We start from the raw sequence: 21759 nt of genomic DNA on the forward strand, positions 1-21759 counted from the left end.
TGGAGGATAGTGGCCCTCTTCTCAAAGTTCCCCTAGGCAGTGCCCTAGTGGAGATTCTGTGTGGGGGCTCCTACCCCACATTTCCCTTCCACACTGCCCTAGCAGAGGTTTTCCATGAGGGCTCTGCCTCTGTAGCAGACCTCTGCCTGACCACCCAGGCATTTCTATACTTCCTTTGAAATCTAGGCAGAGGTCCCAAACCTCAATGCTTGACTTCTGTGCACCCACAGGCCTAACACTACAGGGAGGTCACCAAGGTTTGGGGCTTGTACCCTCTGAAGCCACAGCCTGAGCTGTACATTGGTTTCTTTTAGCTATGGCTGGAGCTAAAGTGACTGGGATGCATGGTACCAAGTCCCAAAGCAGCACACAGCAGTGGGGGCCTGGGTCTGGCCCAATAAATCATTTTTAATTTCCTAGGCCACCAGGCCTGTGATTGGAGGAGCTGCTGCCAAGGTCTCTGACATGCTCTGGAGATATTTTCCCCATTGTCTTCATGATTAACATTAGGCTCCTCATTACTTATGCTAATTTTTGCAGCCAGTTTGAATTTCTCCCCCAGAAAATGAGGTTTTCTTTTCTACTGCGTGCTCAGGCTGTAATTTTTCCAAACTTTTATGCTCTGCTTCCCTTTTAAACAATAGTACCAATTTCAGGTCATCTCTCTCAAGTTCAAAGTTCCACAGAACTCTAGGGCAGGAGCAAAATGCCACCAGTCTCTTTGCTAAAGCATAGCAAGAGTGACTTTTCTCCATTTCTCAATAAGTTATTAATCTCCATCTGAGACCACCTCTGCCTGGACTTCATTGTCTAGTGGGGGAACCTGTCCCCAGTATTTCAACATAGGTTCTTTCTGTTTTCCCTAAGTGTTGGCTGACTGAGAAATAAAGACAGACAGTACAAAGAGAGGAATTTTACAGCTGGGCCACCAGGGGTGACATCACATATTGGTAGGACTGTGATGCCCACCTGAGCCTCAAAAGCAGCAAGTTATTATTAAGGATTTCAAAAGGAGAGGGGGTGTACGAACAGGGATTAGGTACAAAGATCACATGCTTCAAAGGGCAAAAAGCAGAACTACTAATAAGGGTCTAACAAAGATCACAAGGCAAAGGGCAAAAACAGAACTACTAACAAGAGTCTATGTTCAGCAGTGCACATATTGTCTTGATAAACATCTTTTTTTTTTTTTTTTGTGAGACAGAGTGTCACTCTGTCACCCAGGCTGGAATGCAGTGGCGTGATCTCAGCTCACTGCAAGTTCCGCCTTCCAGGTTCATGCCATTCTCCTGCCTCAGCCTCCCAAGTAGCTGGGACAACAGGCGCCCGCCACCACAACCGGCTATTTTTTTTGTATTTTTAGTAGAGATGGGGTTTCACCACATTGACTAGGATGGTCTCGATCTCTTGACCTCATGATCCACCCGCCTCAGCCTCCCAAAGTACTTGGATTACAGATGTGAGTCACCATGCCCAGCAGATAAACATCTTAAACAACAGAAAACAGGGTTCAAGAGCAGAGAACTGGTCTGACCACAAATTTACCAGGGTGGAGTTTTTTTCCCACCCTAGTAAGCCTTAGGGCACTGCAGGAGACCAAAGCGTATCTCAATGCTTATCTCAACCACATAAGACAGACATTCCCAGAGCAACCATTTATAGACCTCCCCCCAGGAATGCATTCCTTTCCCAGGGTATTAATATTAATATTGCTTGCTAGGAGAAGAATTTAGTGATATCTTCCCTACTTGCATGTCCATTTATAGGCTCTCTGCAAGAATTAAAATATGGCTCTTTTGGCCTGACCCTGCAGGCCGTCAGACCTTATGGTTGTCTTCCCTTGTTCCCTAAAATCGCTGTTATTCTGTTCTTTTTCAAGGTGCACTGATTTCATATTGTTCAAACGCACATGTTTTACAATCAATTTGTACAGTTAACACAATTATCACAGTGGTCCTGAGGTGACATACATCCTCAGCTTATGAAGATAACAGGATTAAGAGATTACAGTAAGACAGGCATAAGAAATTATAAAAGTATCATTTGGGAACTGATAAATGTCCATATTGAAATGAAATCTTCACAATTTATGTTCCTGTGCCACAGCTCCAACCAGTCCCTCTGTTTGGGGTCTCTGACTTTCCGCAACAATTGTCCATCCATATCATTATCAGCATTTTGGTCAAAACCATTCAACAAGTCTCTAGGAAGTTCCAAACTTTCCCACATCTTCCTGTCTTCTTCTGAGCCCTCCAAATTGTTCCAACCTCTGCCCATTACCCAGTTCCAAAGTTGCCTCCACATTTTTCATATTTTTGTAGCAGTACCCCACTACCTTGGCACCAATTAACTGTATTAGTCTGTTTTCACACTGCTATGAAGAAATATCCAAGACTAGATAATGTATAAAGGGAAAGGGTTTAATTGAATCACTGTTCCACATGGCTGGGGAGGCCTCAGGAAACTTACAATTATGGCGGGCGAGGAAACAGCGACTTTCTTCACAAGGCAGCAGGAGAGAGAGCACACAGGAAAAACTGCCACAGATGTTATGAGAACTCACTATCATGAGAACAGCATGGGGAAAACCACTCCCATGATCCAATCAGCTCCCTCCCTTGACACATGGGAATTACAGCTTCCTCCCTCGACACAAATAGGGATTATAATTCAGGATGCAGTTCGGCTGGGGACACAGAGCCAAACAAAGCACATTGTAAATTGCAGTTACTTTCAGTCATTGTCAGCTCTAGCCATCCCTTATCCCTCAGGTGCTTGGCAGGCAGCTGTGCAGATGATCCTGGAGTAGCTTACACAGAGCTTTGCTCAGTGTGGACAAAGGAATGCTGTATTCTAATTATTGGAGATCTGTGCTCAAAATTGCTGCTTCTAAACATAGAAGTGCAGAAAAATGAAACCACTGTTGCATGTTCTCCTATTGTTGCCCCCTGCAACCTAACCCTACTTCCCCCACCATCTAGTGACTTCTGGGAAATTTAAAAGGCAAGTGCTTTTTCTTTCCTTTTGTTTTTTTTCATTTTTCTCTTTCCTTTTTTAGAGGGGCCAAACATTAAAGACTAGGACATATGGAACAAGCTCATACACAGTGGAAATTAAGTCACCACATAAACCCAGGGAAAGGGGTACAGACTCAGAAAACACTTAAGAAGACCTTATGTTTGCACCTCAGGCTAATCTTCAGCATACAGATAGCCTACAACCACCCCCCAAAAACCAACCCCAAAACAAGACTCAGGAAGCCCTGGGAAGGGAGAGAATCTGATTTTTAAAGTTACCACATTACTAGACCCAAATGTTCAGTATTGAACAAAAAAATCACAAGGTATATGTATTGGTCCATTTTCATGCTGTTGAAAAAGACATACCCGAGATTGAGCAATTTACAAAAGAAAGAGGTTTCTTGGACTTACAGTTCCAAATGACTGGGGAGGCCTCACAATCATGGCAGAAGGCAACGTGGAGCAAGTCACATCTTACGTGGATGGCAGCAGGCAAAAAAATAACTTGTGCAGGGAAACTCCCATTTTTAAAACCAACAGATCTTGTGAGACCCATTCACTAGCACAAGAACAGCATAGGAAAGACCCACCCCCATGATTCAGTCATCTCCCACCGCGTCCCTCTCACAACATATGGGAGTTATGGGAGCTACAAGAACTTTGGGTGGAGACACAGAGCCAAACCATATCAGTATACAGAGAAACAGTAAAGCATGGAACATTCAAAGGAAAAAAAGAAATCAACAGAAACTTCCTTGAAAAGACCTGATGGCTGGGAAATCTACCAGATATAAAAACAACTGTCTTAAAGATGCTCAGAGAACTAGAGGAAGATGTAGAAAAGGTCAGGAAAACAAAATATAAACAGGATGCATCCCATGACGCTCATCCAAATGAAACCATTTGGTAGGACACACCCTCAGAATCACGATGGGTGCCTTGTGTACAGGAGGCCAAGCTTTATATAAGTATTGTACATTTAGCAGTGGGAACTACAATCGCTGGCCATAGTAAAGGTGCTAGAGGAATCAACAATTAAGTGCATGGTGACTCCCTGTGACAGTGTTATTTCTGAATCTCCCAGGGTCACCTGTCATTCTTGCCCACAACTGGGAATGACAGTGACCTAAGCCCCAGTGTCCAAGAGACTCATAAAAGTTTGTGTAGTACCCTTTTCCCCTACCTCTGAAACTAGGAGTTCAGTTCCCATTGGTGGCCCCAAATCTTGGTCCCATCTTTAGTCTGTCTTCTCCAAAGATGTTAGCTCAAGATATAATGGTGAAAGTGGTTCCTTTTCAAGTAGTTTCTCTCTGGCACCCACCAATGTCTCTGCTGTTTTGTACCCTTCAAGTGTTGGTGGGAACATGCAGGGCAGAGAACCAGTCAGCAAAATCAACCCAGTCAAACAAGCATTCCTCTTGCTGTTCAATGGCTTGAACCAAGCATTTAACATTAAGATCTCAGGATTCAGGCGGGGCTCAGTGGCTCACGCCTGTAATCCCAGCACTTTGGATCTGCTGCACAGATCAACCCCATCACTAGTATTAAGCCCAGCATCCATTAGCTATTCTCCCTGATGCTCTCCCTTCCCCACCCCCTGAGAGGCCCCAGTGTGTGTTGTTCCCTGCCATGTGTCCATGTGTTCACATTGTTCAGCTCCCACTTCAGGCCGAGGTGGGCGAATCACAAGGTCAGGAGATCGAGACCATCCTGGCTAACATGGTGAAACCCCATCTCTACTAAAAATACAAAAAATTAACCAGGCGTGGTGGTGGGTGCCTGTAGTCCCAGCTACTCAGGAGGCTGAGGCAGGAGAATGGCGTGAACCCAGGAGGCGGAACTTGCAGTGAGCCAAGATTGCGCTACTGCACTCCAGCCTGGGCGGCAGAGCGAGACTCTGTGTCAAAAAAAAAAAAAAAAAAAAAAAAAAAAAAATCTCAGGATTCATTAGAGAAATGCAAAGCAAAACCACAATGAGATACCATCTCATGCCAGTCAGAATGGTGATTATTAAAAAGTCAAGAAACAACAGATTTGGCAAGGTTGCAGAGAAAAAGGAATGCTTTTACACTGTTGATGGGAGTGTAAATTCGTTCAACAATTTTGAAACTGTGGTGATTTAGAGGCAAAAATACCATTTGACCCATTATACCAATCCCATTATTGGGTATATACCCAAAGGAATATAAATAATTCTATTAATAGTATAAAGATATATGCACATGTATGTTTATTGCAGCACTATTCACAACAGCAAAGACATAGAATCAACCCAAATGCCCATCAGTGATAGACTGGATAAAGAAAATATGGTGCATATACATCATGGAATACTATGCAGCCATAAAAAGGAATGAGATCATGTCCTTTGCAGGGACATGAATGGAGCTGGAAACCATCGTTCTCAGCAAACTAATGCAGGAACAGAAAACCAAATACCACCTGTTCTCACTTATAAGGGGGTGCTGAACAATGTGAACACATGGACACATGGCAGGGAACAACACACACTGGGGCCTGTCAGGGGGTGGGGAAGGGAGGGCATCAGGGAGAATAGCTAATGGATGCTGGGCTTAATAACTAGGTGATGGGTTGATCTGTGCAGCAAACCACCATGACGCGTGTTTACCTGTGTAACAAACCTGCACATCCTGCACATGTACTCCTGAACTTAAAATAAAAGTTGAAGAAGAAAAAAAGAGTATCATGATAACCTTACAAAAAAATTTCAAGATCCATAAATGCTTGAGGGAATGGGTACCGCATCTTACATGATGAGATTATTATGCATTGCATGCCTATATGAAAACATCCCACATACCCCATAAATATGTACACCTACTATGTGTCCACAACAATTAAAATAAAAAATATAAAAAACAAAGAAAAAGAGAAAAAAATAAAATAAAAATTTAAAATAAAAACAAAAGATTTCAGGTTCCTCCCTCAGCTCATACTGATCCCTCAGGTGTTCAGTAGGGATCCCATCGGTCTCTTCCTTAGCCACTATGCTTAAGCAGCCACCGTGCTTAAGCAGCCATAGCCACATGACTCTTCCCTTGGGTCCAGGGCAGCCTGGGGCCTTCCTTTTCTGTGGCTCCTTTTATCTTTTGGTGGGCTCCTGATGGTGGTTTGGAGCCCCATTTGCTGTGAGATGAGGGAGCGGCCACCACTCACCACTGTGGCTGTGTTTTTGGCAGGGCCGCACATGGGCACATTATGGTGCAGTTTTTCAACGATGTCGCCCATAGTCATTCATAGAGAGACTAAGAGGGTTAATGGAGCCCACCTGTTGGACACCCTCATTTTATTAAGTTGTGTATTTGCTGTCAAGCAGTGGTATATCATCTAAATCCCCCTCTGGATTGATAGAGCCATAGGGAGGCTCCCGGGGCTCTCACCAAGTCAATGGCTGCTTGAAAGTCTTTCTAGAATTGTTTCAATTTAGGAAGATCACCAGGTTTCAAGCAGATTGGTTTGTCACCAGTTTCGTCATCTGTGCAATCCTAAGGAGTTGATCTGTTCAATGTGGGCAAAGATCCATTGTAACAATGAATCCCATCCTCCCCCATCTGGTCCAGGCTTCTCCACTCATTACAGGAGAAGAGAGTCTGGGTTGCTCCCTCATCAATCAAGTGGAGAGTCCAGGAAGGTATGAATTTGCTGAGCTGTTGGTCATATTGCTGTTTCTTTTTATCCAGTTCAATCTCAGAGAAACTTCTTATTTTAACTAGGGCAGCATTGGAAATGCTGTCATTAATGCACTGCTAGGTAAAGACTGGGGGTAACTGGTCGGAGGGTGTTTTAGGCCAAGGTGGCCCCAGGCTGGCAGCACAAAGGCAGTGAGTCAGTAACCAGGAGATCGTCTGGTTTTGGGCTTTCCCACCTCCTTAATTTTTGCCCACATCCATCTAGTTAATTCATCGAGGTTCTCAGGGCTATTCTCACTATCCCATTTACCTCTGTTGGCAGATCAAAGTGTATCTAGGCCTTATTGAGAGCTTCATCATCTCCAATATCCCCAGGAGCCAGCACCACCCTGGATGGGGTCTCACTTCCACTATGCCATGACAAGGTATCTTCTCAGAGACCCTGCTTACTGTACCAAATCTGTTTCACCCTCCACTGGATGGTCAGGCTATGTGCAGGGTAAACAATAACATGAATGTGGCCAAGGTTAAAAGTCAGATAAATGCTATCCAGGGAAGAACCAGTGCATGACTAGAAGTCTCTAAGAACAGACAACATGCATATCAGCTCAACTGGTACATTGTTTACTTACAGCAAGAGGAGAAGAGGGAGTGCATGAATCCAGCCCCTTGCGGTGTGTCAGTCTCCATGGCTAATGGATTCACCCTGCAGCCAGTGCAGGCACTGTGGCTAACAATTTGTGAACTATTTTAGAGTTGGAATACCAAAGCCACAGATGACCTCAAACTGTAGTTTTCTTTGGATTGACCTTGAAATATCTAAGGAAAATAATGGAAAACGCTCTTCTTGCCTAGATGAATTTATAGTGTGTGTGTGTGTGTGTGTGTGTGTGTGTGTGTGACCTGTGTGTGTAGTTGAGAGAGATAGAGATGAGGCTTACTACCAAATACTCAAGACCTCATTAAGAACTTTAAGAAAAAAATCGTAAGAAGCTGCCTCAATTACCTGTAAAACCTCTCTGGAAAATGACCTCAAGATTTTACCCTTTGATGTCTCTCCCTACCTCACCCCTTTGACAGGAGTATAAATTCCCTAGTCAATTAGGCTTCCCTCCTCTTCTGCCCATGAAATCCCCTAGAACCTCCTTGTTCTGAATCCTTATGCACCTCCCCATTCACTATGCCAGCAGAGGCCAGGATCCCATCAATCAGGTTGCCTCATAATAAGATTGAGTCCTGGAGGCACTATCTCTAAACCCCAAAAACCCTAGGGGGGCCCACTCAATATCAACATCTGGGGTTCAGTATCCAGGATATTTTATCTCCATAGCTGGAAATTGGAAATAGGTCAACATCAAGTAGCTCTGTTCTCAGAGTAAGGATAGATTGCAAAAGGCAGAAGATAAAGCAATTGCTTGTATTAATTTATGTATTTATTTTATTATTGTTTTTAAGACACAGAGTCTTGCTGTATCGCCAAAGCTGAAGTGCAGTGTCCTGATCATAACTCACTGCAGCCTGAAATTCCTGGGCTCAAGAGATCCTCTTTCCTAACTTAGCCTCCTAAAGTGTTAGGATTATAGGCATGAGCCACCATACTGGCCAACTGCTTATATTTGAATGAAAGCATCTGAATCTAGCAGAAACACTGACACTGAAATTTAAATAAGTATAACTGATAACGGGCTTTGTCTTTATATGTGAGGTAATCTTTGTTTTATAGATTTAAAAATATTTTCCACAGGAGCTTAAATATAATATTAATATATTTTAAGATTATTGAATAGAAGGCATAATTGTTTTGCTAGCTCATGCCTGTAAATCTTACATATGCCATTCATTTAGTTACTGATGAGGGATCAACTGGTGCTTAAATGAAACACAAAGAATTGTGGAGATTCAGTAGCTGACTTTTTTTCCCCTCCTATCTCCCATGGGACTTTAGCCCTCCTCTGAAGAAAAACTAGAAGTTTCTAAAACCTGAGAACAGTCATTTGTAAGAATATTACCAACCTCAAATTAAAAAGAAAGAGAGGGCTGGGCGCGGTGGGTCACACCTGTAATCCCAGCACTTTGGGAGGCCGAAGCAGTGGATCACAAGGTCAGGAGATCGAGACCATCCTAGCTAACACAGTGAAACTCCATCTCTACTAAAAATATAAAAAATTAGCTGGGTGGGGCAGCGTGCGCCTGTAGTCCTAGCTACTCAGGAGGCTGAGGCAGGAGAATTGTGTGAACCCAGGAGGCAGAGGTTGCAGTGAGCAGAGATCGCGCCACTGCACTCCAGCCTGGTTGACAGAGTGAGACTCCGTCTCAAGAAAAAAAAAAAAAAAAAAAAAGAAATAGAAACAATCATATATTAGATACTCATTTCTATAGAACACAGAAATGAAGACTTGTAAGTGACTTTAGACCAAAATAAGTTGACTATATATCTATAGTAGAATGCATTCCAAGAACAAAAAGGAAAAAAAAAAAGAAAACCTTGAACTTCATTCTATCATCTCATTGTTTGTACTAATGGTTTTATTTTTTCAGAACTATTTTATTTTTATTGTTATGTAAAACAAATAAGCAATAATGTTTCTTTTGTTAAAAATCAAGATTTTTCAGTATAAGAGAAATGGAAGTGCAATTATAGAAAATAAGTAAAAACACAATCATATAACTGAATTAGAAATATTCATATAAACTCATGACACTAAGAGAAAAAATATATATTCTAGAACTATCTACTAAATAGTTTACTAATGATAGAATTGCAGATGGGACACACTGTGTAGGCTTTTTACTCATAATGAGGTTTATAATGCTATCATTCCACAAAAACAAACTAGGGCTTCTTAGAAAAATAGTCAATTCCATGTGTGGGTCTAGGACAGTTCAAGACACATAAGGCAGGTAAGCTTTCAAAGATAACTTTGCAGAAGCCACAATAAAAAGTCTCCCAGGAAAGAAAAGCCCAGGACCTGATGGTTTCACTGCTGAATTCTACCAAACATTTTAAGAAGACCTAATACCAATCCTACTGAAACTATTCTGAAAAATAGAGGAGGAAGGAACACTTCTAAACCCATTCTATGAGACAAGTATTACCTTCATTCCCAAACCAGAAATAAAACACATCAAGAAAAGGAAATTACAAGCCAATATCTCTGATGAACACTGATGCAAAAATCCTCAACAAAATAATAGCAAATCGAATTCAACAATACATTAGAAAGATTATTCATCATCACCAAGTGCAGTTCATCCCAGGGATGCAAGGATGGTTCAATATACACAAATCAATCAATGTAATATATCATATCAACAGAATGAAGGATGAAAACCATATGATCATTTCAATTGATGCTGAAAAAACATTTGATGAAATTCAACATCCCTTCATTATAAAAACCCTCAAAAAATTGTGTATAGAAGGAACATACCTCAACATAATAAAAGCCATATATGATAGACCCTCAGCTAGTATCATTCTGAGTAGGGAAAAGGCTTTCGCCTTTCCTCTAAGGTCTGGAACACAACAAGGTTGCCTGCTTTCACCACTGTTATTCAACACAGTACTGGAAGTCCTAGTTAGAGCAATCAGACAGGAGAAAGAAATAAAGGGCATCCAAATTGGAAAGGAAGAACTCAAATTATTCTGTTTGCAGATCATATGATCTTATATTTTGAAAAGCCTAAAGATAACACACACACACACACAAAAAAACTATTAGAACTGATAAATTCAGTAAATTTGCAAGATACAAAAGCAACATATGAAAATCAGTAGCATTTATATATGCCAACAGTGAACAATTTGGAAAAGAAATTTAAAAAGTAATCTCATTGACAATACTCACAAATAAAATTAAATATCTAGAAATTAACTTAACCAAAGAAGTGAAAGATCTCTATAATAAAAACCATAAAATACTAATGAAGAAATAGAAGAAGATACCAAAAAATGAAAAAATGTTCCATGTTCATGGATTGGAAGAATCAACATTGTTAAAATGTCCATACTACCCAGAGCAATGTGCAGATTTAATGCAATCCCTATCAAAATACCAATGACATTCTTCACATAAATAGAAAAAAAACTATTCTAAAATTTGTACTAAAGCATAAGAGACCCAGAATAACCAAAGCTATCTGTATTAGTTCATTCTTGCACTGCTATAAAGAAAGACCCAAGACTGGGTAATTTATAAAGTAAAGAAGTTAAATTGGTTCATGGTTCTGCACGCTATACAGGAAGCATAGAGGCTTCTTGGGAGAGCTCAGGAAACTTTCAGTCATGGTGGAAGGTGAAGAGGAGTAAAACACGTCTTATATGGCTGAAGCAGGAAAAAGTGGGGGAACTGCTACACACTTTTAAACAACCATATTTTGTGAGAACTCATTCACTACCATGAGAACAGCAAGTGTGAAATCTGCCCCCATGATCCACTCACCTCTTGCCATACTTCACCTCCAACAATGGGGATCACAATTCAACTTGAGACTTGGGTGCGGATACAGATTCAAACCGTGTCACTCTCCCAAGCAAAAATAACAAAACTGGCGGAATCACAATACCTTACTTGAAATTATACTACAGAGCTACAGTAACCAAAACAGCATGGTATTGGCATAAAAACAGACACATAGATCAATGAAACAGAATCAATAACTCAGAAGAAAATCCACACAGCTACTGTGAACTCATTTTTAACAAAGGTGTCAAGAACATACACTGGGGAAAAGATAGTTTCTTCAATGAATGGTGCTGGGAAAACTGGATAACCATATGCAGAAGAATGAAACTAGACCCCTATCTCTCACCACATACAAAAATCAATCCAAAATGGATTAAAGACTTAAATCTAAGACCTCAACTATGAAGCTACTACAAGAAAAACTGGGGAAAATCTCCATGACATTGGTCTGGGCAAAGATTTCTTGAGCAATACTCCACAAGCATATGCAATCAAAGCAAAAATGAGCAAGTGGTATCACATCAAGTTAAAAAGATTCTGCACAGTGGCCAGGCACGGTGGCTCACACCTGTAATCCCAGCACTTTTGGAGGCTGAGGCAGGTGGATCACGAGGTCGGGAGATCGAGACCATCCTGGCTAATATGGTGAAACTCCGTTTCTACTAAAAAACACACACACACACACACACACACAAAATTAGCTGGGCATGGTGGTGGGCACCTGTAGTCCCACTATTCTGGAGGCTGAGGCAGGAGAATGGTGTGAAACTGGGAGGCGGAGCTTGCAGTGAGCTGAGATCATGCCATTGCACTCCAGCCTGGGTGACACAGTGAGACTCCATCTCAAAAAAAAAAAAAAAAAAAAAAAAAAAAAAAAAAAAAAAAAAAAAGAAAAAGAAAGAAAGAAAGAAAAGAAAAAAAGCCTTCTGCATGGCAAAGGAAACAATGAACAAAGTAAAGAGACAACCTACAGAATGGGAGAGAATATTTGCAAACTACCACTCTGACAAAGGATTAATAACCAGAATACATAAGGAACTCAAACAACTCTATAGGAAAAAACTCCAATAATATAATCAAAAAATGGCCAAAAGATTTGAATAGGCATTACTTAGAAGATACAGGAATAGTAAACAGGAATATGAAAAGGTGCTCAGCATTACTGATCACCAGAGAAATGCAAATCAAAACTACAGTGAGATATTATCTCACCCCAGTTAAAATGTCTTGTAGCCAAAAGACAGGCAGTAACAAATGCTAGTGAGGATGTGGAGAAAAGGGAAACCTCATACAATGTTGGTGGGAATGTAAATTAATACAACCACTATGGAGAACACTTTGGAGGTTCCTCAAAAAACTAAATAGAGCTCTCATAACATACCATAACAAAAATAGAGCAATTCCACTGCTAGGTATATACTCAAAAGAAAGGAAATCAGTATATTGAAGAGATCTCTGCACTCTCAAGTTTGTTGCAGCACAGTTCACAATAGTTAAGATTTAGAAGCAGCCTAAGTGTCTATCAACAGATGAATGGGTAAAGAAAATGTAAAGGGAAGTGAAAGATCTATACAGGGATAACTACAAATCACTGCTCAAAGAAATTAGAGATGGAACTGACAGATGGAAAAGGAAGGATAGGAAGAAGCAATATTGTTAAAATGGCCATACTTCCCAAAGCAATTTATAGATTCAATGCTATTCCCATTAAACTACCACTGACATTCTTCACAGAACTAGAAATAACTATTTTAAAATTCATATAAAACAAAAAATGAGCCTGAATAGCCAAGGCAATCCTAAGCAAAAAGAATAAAGCTGGACACATCATGCTACCTGACTTAAAACTATACTACAGGGCTACAGTAACCAAAACAGTATGGTGCTAGTACAAGAACAGACACATAGACCAAGGGAACAGAGTAGAGAACAAAGAAATAAGGCTGCACACCTACAACCATCAGATCTTTGACAAAACTGACAAAACAAGCAATGAGGAAAGGACTCCCTATTCCATAAATGGTGCTGGGATAACTGGATAGTCATATGCAGAAAATTGAAACTGGGCCCCTTCCTTATACTATGTACAAAAATCAACTCAAGATAGATTAAAGATTTAAATGTAAAACCCAAAATTATAAAAACTCTAGAAGACAACCTAGGCAATACCATCTAGGACATAGGCATGGGAAAAGATTTCATGATGAAGACGCCAAAAACAATTGCAACAACAAAAGCAAAAATGGTCAAATGGGATCTAATTAAACTTAAGAGCTCTGCATAGCAAAAGAAACTGTCAACAGAGTAAACAGTCAACCTACAGAATGAGAGAAAATTTTTGCAAACTATGCATCTGACAAAGGTCTAATATCCAGCATCTATTAGGAACTTAAATTTACAAGGAAAAAAACCCTCATTAACAAGTGGGCAAAGGACATAAACAGACACTTCTCAAAAGAAGACATACATGTGGCCAAAAAGCTTATGAAGAAAAACTCAACATCAATGAACATTAGAAAAATGCTCAAGCCTGTAATTCCAGCACTTTGGGAGGCCGAGACGGGTGGATCACGAGGTCAGGAGATCGAGACCATCCTGGCTAACACGGTGAAACCCCGTCTCTACTAAAAAAATACAAAAAACTAGCCGGGCGAGGTGGCGGGCGCCTGTAGTCCCAGCTACTCGGGAGGCTGAGGCAGGAGAATGGCGTAAACCCGGGAGGCAGAGCTTGCAGTGAGCTGAGATCTGGCCACTGCACTCCAGCCTGGGTGACAGAGCCAGACTCCGTCTCAAAAAAAAAAAAAAAAAAAAAAAAAAAAAAAAGAAAAATGCAATTCAAAACTATAATGAGATACTATCACACACCAGTCAGAACGGCTATTATTAAAAAGTCAAAAAAAATGGATGCTGGCAAGGTTGTGGAAAAAAAGGAATGCTTATACACTGTTAGTGGGAGTATAAATTAGTTCAATTATTGTGGAAGATAGTGTGGTGATTCCTCAAAAACATAATGTTAGAAATACCACTTGACCCAGCAATTCTATTACTGGGTACATACCCGAAGAAATATGGTGGTGGCTCACTCCTGTAATTCCAGCAGTTTTGGAGACCGGGGTGGGCATATCACCTGAGGTTGGGAGTTCAAGACCAGCCTGACCAACATGGAGAAATCCCATCTCTACTAAAAATACAAAATTAGCCAGTCATGGTGGCACACGCCTGTAATCTCAGATATTGGGAGGCTGAGGCAGGAGAATCACTTGAACCTGGGAGGCAGAGGTTGCTGTGAGCCGAGATCACACCATTGCACTCCAACCTGGGCACCAGAATGAGACTCTGTCTCAAAAAAGATTATAAATTGTTCTATTATAAAGATACATGAATGAGTATATGATCATTGCAGCACCATCCACAATAGCAAAGACATGGAATCAACCCAAATGCCCATCAATGATAGACTGAATAAAGAAAATGTGGTACATGTATACAATGGAATACTATGCAGCCATAAAAAGGGATGAACTCATGTCCTTTGCAGGAACATGGATGGAGCTGGAGACCATTATCTTTAGCATACTAACACAGGAACAGACAACCAAATACTGCATGTTCTCACTTATAAATGGAAGCTAAATAAGGACAACACATGGACCCAATAGAGGGGAACAATACACACTGGGGCCTATCAGAAGGTGGAGGGTGGGGGAAGGGAAAGGATCAGGAAAAATAACTAATGGATACTAGACTTAATTCCTGAGTGATGAAATAATCTGTACAACAAATCCTTATGACACACATTTACCTATGTAACAAACCTGTACATCCTGCACATGTACCCCTGAACTTAAAATAAAAGTTAAAAAGAAAATGTAGTACATATTCATAATACTGTACTATTCCACCATAATAAAAGAATGAGATCTTGTCATTTGCAACAGCATGAATGGACTGGAGATTATTATGTTAAGTGATATAAGCCAGGCACAAAAAGAGAAGCATTTCGTGTTCTTGCTTACTTGTGGGATCTAAAAATGAAAACAGTTGAACTCACAGACATACAGAGAAGAAGGTTGCTTACCAGAGGCTCTGAGGGCAGTTGGGACTTGGGGGTGGGTGGGGGAGATGAGTATGGTTAACGAGTCCAAAAAAATAGTTAAATTCAATGAATAAGATCTACTCTTTGATAGCACAACAGGACAACTATAGTCAATAATAACTGTACATTTAAAAATAATGAAAAGAGTATAATTGGATTGATTATAATACAAAGGATAAATGCTTGAGGGGATGGATACCCCATTCTCCCTGATATGCTTATTACACATTGCATACCTGTATCAAAACATCTCATGTACCCCATAAATATATACACCTACTGTGTATCCACAAAAATTTAAAAATTAAGAATTTAAAAATATTAAAAATAAAAAGATAAATTTGCATATACGCACCTTAAGAAGGTTTTTAAAAAATTTTTTTACACCAACTGGGCGCAGTGGCTCATGCCTGTAATCCCAGCACTTTGGAAGGCCGAGGTGGGCAGATCATGAGGTCAGGCGTTCAGACCAGCCTGACCAACATGGTGAAACCCCATCTCTACTAGAAATATAAAAATTAGCTGGGCGTTGTGGCACACGCCTGTAATCCCAGCTACTCAGGAGGCTGAGGCAGGAGAATCGCTTGAACCCAGGAGGCGGAGCTTGCAGTGAGCCGAGATTGTGCACTTGCACTGCAGTCTGGGCAGCAAGAGCAAAACTCCACCTCAAAAAGGAAAAAAAAAAAAAAAAAAAAAAAAAACTTTACACAATTTCCGTCTTACAGAGAAGTTGCAAGATTACTATTAAGAATTCCTGAGTGCTCCCTATCTGGAATTACCCAAACATTAACATTTTACTGCATTGCTTGCTTTTTTTTTTTTTCTTTCTCAATACATTTTCTGAGTTCTTTGAGAATAAGTTGCAGGCATGATACCCTTTAGTACTTAAATATTTTAGTATATTCTTTTATATAACCATGCAACAATAATCAAATCAAGACATTAACATTGATCTAATTCTACTATCTGATGTACAGTCCTTATTCAGATCTAGCCAATTATTCCAATAATGTCATTTATAACAAATGAAAGTCTTGGATCAGGTGCTGCATTCAGCCGTCACGGCCTTTTAGTCTCCATTATTCTCAAAGAGTTCCTCAGTCTTACCGTGTTTCATGATATGGACATTTTTTAAGAGTACAGATGAGTCATTTACTAGAATGCCCCTCAATCTGGGGTTGTCAGACCGTTATAAATTGAGGTTATACAACCTTTGTCAGGAATATCATTCAAGTATTGTTGTGTTCTGCTCAGTGCAGCATGCTAGGAGGCACATGATGTTGATTCGTCCCTTTGCTGGTGATGCTGACTTCGGCCAGTCGTCTAAGGTGGTGTGGTAGAGGTTCACTTCCTTATATTTCTTCTTAACATTTTAATTTGCTTTGTTGGGTCTTACAACAACAACAAAAAAACAAATTCATATTTTCTAGGAGCTAAAGGTAAAAAATTAAAAAGCATTCCAGCAGAGATTACATTTGAGAAGTATTGTACAAACTAGAAAAGCATTTAAATGAATGCAAAAAAAAGTTATTTTTAGCAATGATTTTTCTTTTAACATTTCCTAGGAAAAAATGATTTAAAGTGAAAAAGTTAGTCTCTCTGCTTTTTCATCTGAATTTTGTCACATAAAATAATCAAATGAAAAGAGTATCAATCCAAAGCCACATGACCTATATTGCCTCATAAAGAATAGTCTATTTTTCTCAGTCTTGTGATCTCAAATCATTCATTTACACCTTGAAAAAATTACTTATGGTCTCTGAGTTTTAATTTCTCCTTCTATGAGAGAGACAGAGAGAGAGAAAGAGAGGGAAAAAAAGAGAAAGAGAGAGAGAGGAGAGAGAGGACACTCAGCTTGCAGAATAGTTAAGAAGAACAGATATAAAATACAATGCACTTAGCATAATGCTTAGCGAGGTTAATGTGAAAAGAAGGCAAATTATTGTGAAAGTGCACCCATCAGTACTTCGTGTGAGTCTCCATGAGGCAGATAGGATAAATATTTATTATTATCTGCATTTTAGGTGTGGCAATCGTTTCCAAGATCACATAAATCAAACCAGGTATGAGGGTGGTACCTGCTTTGGGGTTACCTTTTTATTGTTTTTTCTTCTACATGATGGCTATAACCTTGTGCTTTCTGCCTGAAGAATTCACTTCACATTTAAATGTATACACAGTTTTGTTTACATTTCTCATAGGTTCAACTGAGGTCAAAAAGTGACCATACAAAAGGTAATAACAGCCTCTATTTAATATCAGTTAAATCATCTGTTCTTCCATCTTGTGGGCTGAAAAATAAGTTCCCAATAGCATGAAAGGTGATCTGAGTTTAACTGCAAAACAAAGTCATATATCAGTGCTGTAGGCACCAGCAATAAACATTTCTTTAATTTGAATTCAAGGGCATTCTCACCATCAGACTAGTAGAATCAAAACAACATTGTTTTTCTACCAAGTAACCTTCACTCTGACCAGTGACCATAAAAGCACGTATGATTCATTTCACTGAAAATATATCACCTTGAAAACCTCCCTGGAGAGGCCAGCCAGTTCATTTCTGTGATATTTAGTTTTCTAATTGCACCTTCACTTTTACCAAACTGTTTCTCAGATCTAGATCTTTGCCTTTTGAGTACACTTGCCAAAGTATGAAGAAAAAGTTATTTTCTTTGGTTGTTTATTCTTTGATTAGGTATTACATAATCCAGAAACCACAGAAAAACAGAACGCTGTTAAAGTTAAACAACTTAAGTTGCCTAATAACTTGCAACAAGCCAAATTAATAGGAAAGAATGCCAATAGGAAGCTCTCAAGGCAGCTTCTATTCCTGGAACTTTCCCAGTCTCAGGAAACCCAGGCGTAGGATAGTAAAACCACTCAGACATAATCACCCTGCCTCTATTCCTCAGATGAGTTCTCTCTCTCTGTCTCTCTTTCTCTCTCTCCCCGACCCTCCCACTCCACCCTTTTACTCTTTCCTGACTCATTTCCTCACACTTTTTGTGGAAACAAGCTAACATTAATTTCATAAGTGAAAGCTGGATGACTATGAATCTTAAAACAACTTTTGAGAAAAAAAAAAAACCCTCTTTGTCCTTCTTCTTACATATAAATGCAGGCAATGTTACGGGGTCTTCGTTTGCTTTGCTTCTTTAGCAAGATAGGACCATTGTTATTAGGATTCTGCATTAAGCCGTGCTGACTTGATGTTCATCATCAAGGCCAGCTGTGGCTCAATTTATTTTATTTTATTTTTTATTATTTTTTGAGGCAGAGTTTTGCTCTTGTCACCCAGGCTGTAGTGCAGTAGTGCGATCTCGGCTCATTGCAACCTCCGCCTTCCAGGTTCAAGAGATTCAGCCTCCCAAGTAGCTGGGATTACAGATGCTCACCACCACGCCCGGCTGATTTTTGTATTTTAATAGACATGGGGTTTCACCATGTTGGCCAGACTGGTCTGGAACTGCTGACCTCAGGTGATCTACCGGCTTTGGCCTTGCAAAGTGCTGAGATTACAGGCGTGAGCCACTGTGCCCAGCCTCAATTTTACAATGGGTAAAGTTTAGCTTCATTTCCTCCTTCTCAAAAATGTTTTCCATTTGCCCCGATGACTCTTGAGTTTCAGGTTGTGCAGATCTTTTCAGCCAATGGTAAAAACACTTTGACAAACTCATTCATTCATAGCAGGTATTGGAGACTTTATACATAAGTGTGCCCAGAGCACTGCCACTTTCAGAGACTATATTGAAATACAATCATGTGCCGCTCAACAGTGATGGGGATGTGTTCTGAGAAATGTGTCGTCAGGTGATGCTGTCATTGTGCAAATACTGGATTGTGTTTTCGCAAACCTAGATGTTATAGCCTTCCACATCCAGGCTATGCGGTATAGCTTATTGCTCCTAGGTTACAAACCTGTATAGCACGTTACTGTACTAAATACTGTAGGCAATTGTAACACAATGGTATGTATACAGTAAAAATATGATATAAAAGATAAAAATGGTATGCTTGTATAGGGTACCGGCCATTAATGGAGCCTGCAGAACTAGAAGTGGCTGTGGGAGAGTGAATGATTGATTGAGTGAATGTGAAGGCCTTAGGACCATTGCTCTACACTACTGTAGACATTATAAACACTGTACGCTTAGGCTACACTAAATCTACTAAACTTTTTTTTGTTTGTTTTTGAGCCAGAGTCTTGCTCTGTTGCCCAGGCTGGAGTTCAGTGGCATGATCTCGGCTCACTGCAACCTTCACCTCCTGGGCTCAAGCAATTCTCCTGCCTCAGCCTCCTGAGTAACTGGGATTACAGGTGCGTGCTACCACGCCTGGCTAATTTTTTATGTTTTTGGTAGGGACGGGGTTTCATCATGTTGGCCAGGCTGGTCTCAATCTCCTGACCCCGTGATCTGCCTGCCTCAGCCTCGCACAGTGCTGGGATTACAGGCCTGAGCCACTGTGCCCGGCCACATTTTTTCTTTCTTCAATGATAAATTAACCTTAGCGTACTGTAACATTTTTACTTGAAAAACATTTTAATTTTTTTAAACTTTGTGATCCCTTTGTAATAACACTTAGTCTGAAACACATTGTCTAACTGTACCAACATATTTTCTTTCTTTATATTCTTAGTCTATAAGTTTTTCTCTATTTTTAACAATTTTTAGTTTCAGTTTTTAAACTTTTTGTTAAAAACGAAGACACAAACACGATTAGCCCAGATCTACACAGGGTCAGAATCAGCAATAACACTGTCTTCCATCTCTACATCTTACCTCGAAGGGAGATGGGGGCAGTAAGGTGCATGGAGCTGTCATCTCCTATGATAACAACACCTTCTGGAATAGCTCCTGAAGGACATACCAGAGGGTGTTTTACAGTTATCTTTTTAAAAAATACTTAAGTAGAAAGACTACACTCTAAAATAAAAATAAAAGTATAACATAATAAATACAGTAACAAAGTGACTTATTACTATCAAGCATTGTATGCTGTACATAATTGTATGTGCTATACTTTTATATGACTAACAGTGCAATAGATTTGTTTACACCACCATCACTAAGGGCATGCAAGTAATGTGTTGTGCTACAACATACGACAGCTATGACGCCACTAGGCAATAGAAAAATTTTCAGCTCCATTATAATCTTATGGGACCACCTTCCTAGATGCAGTCTGTCATTGATGGAAACATTATTACACAGCACATGACTATAGGCAAGTAGTCATAGATTTATAATATGGGAGGATGTACTAGACATGTATTGAAAAAAGCTCTGGAAGGATACCAATACATTAGCAGAGGTTGCTTCTGGGCCTTAGGGTATGTGTGGTTTTATATTTTCTCTTTTGCACTTTTCTGTGTCTTATCTAAAATTTCAACAACATAATACATTTACTGTTTGGAAAAATAACTTATTAATTAAAAACAGGATATAGGAAAGAGGGAAATGTTGCCGCTAGCCACGAGGGTAATAACTTATTTTAAAACATGTTAGGAACTATTTATTCATTTGTTTGATTGTTCATTCAAGAAATATTTTTGGTTGCCTAATATGTGCTACGAATTTGGCTATGCTTTGAGGCTAACAGGTGAACAAAGCAGTGATTTGTTTGCTCTTCTTTGCATTGGTCACTATAGGAGGAGGCCAGTAGATGCTATGGCATGAAAATGATTATTGCTGGGCATGGTGGCTCACACCTGTAATGCCAGCACTTCGGGAGGCCGAGGCAGGTGGAACACCTGTGGTCAGGAGTTCAAGAGCAGCCTGGCCAACATGGTGAAACCCCCGTCTCTATTAAAAATACAAAAATCAGTGGGGTGTGATGGTGCACCGCTATAATCCCGGCTACTCGGGAGGCCGAAGCAAGAGTATCACTGCAACCTAGGAGGCAGAAGTTGTAGTGAGACGAGATCACACCACTGCACTCCAGTCTGGGTGACAGAATGAGACTCCATCTCAAAAACAAACAAACAAACAAAAACAAAAAGAAAATAATATCTTTTTATTTTTTGAGACCTAGTTTTGCTCTTGTTGCCCAGGCTGGAGTATAGTGGCATGATCTCCACTTACTGCAACCTCTGCCTCCTGGGTTCAAGCAATTCTCCTGCCTCAGCCTTCCAGAGTAGCTGGGATTACAGGCATGCACCACCAGGCCCCACTAATTTTGTATTTTTAGTAGAGACGGATGTTTCTCCAGGTTGGTCAGGCTGGTCTCGAACTCCCAACTTCAGATCATCTGCTCACCTCGGCCTCCCAGAGTGCTGGGATTACAGGTGTGAGCCACGATGCCCTGCCAGAAAATAATAATTGCTTATGCTTACTATATAGCAGGTACTTGTATTATTGCTTTCTATCCTCCAACAACCATATGAGATCTGCTTTCTGGTTATTCCCATTAAACAGACGAAGGAGGTGAGGATTTCCACTCACATAGCAGGAAATTAGTGAGACTGGACTTCAGAGCATGTGCTTAGAACATTCCATTTGCCCTTAGAGTCAGCATGAGGCAAGCAG

General features: G+C 40.2%; 2 long non-coding RNA genes across 3 annotated transcripts in view; one reads left to right on the top strand and one right to left on the bottom strand.

Annotated features, from left to right (window-relative positions):
* Positions 1–2536, bottom strand: part of LOC140713468 (uncharacterized) — a 31963-nt gene extending 29427 nt beyond the window's left edge. For both annotated transcript variants that reach the window (XR_012095552.1, XR_012095551.1), the window contains exon 1: positions 2470–2536. This is a non-coding gene — a long non-coding RNA (uncharacterized lncRNA). The remainder of the gene's footprint in view (positions 1–2469) is intronic.
* The window catches only part of LOC119620713 (uncharacterized), a 37849-nt gene extending 17661 nt beyond the window's left edge, over positions 1–20188 (top strand). The window contains exons 3-4 of the long non-coding RNA XR_005237265.1: positions 6602–6672; positions 20021–20188. This is a non-coding gene — a long non-coding RNA (uncharacterized lncRNA). The remainder of the gene's footprint in view (positions 1–6601; positions 6673–20020) is intronic.
* The last annotated feature ends 1571 nt before the right edge of the window (positions 20189–21759 follow it).

Source organism: Chlorocebus sabaeus, chromosome 15, assembly GCF_047675955.1.
Source record: "Chlorocebus sabaeus isolate Y175 chromosome 15, mChlSab1.0.hap1, whole genome shotgun sequence".
In the NCBI taxonomy this organism is placed as follows: domain Eukaryota; kingdom Metazoa; phylum Chordata; class Mammalia; order Primates; family Cercopithecidae; genus Chlorocebus; species Chlorocebus sabaeus.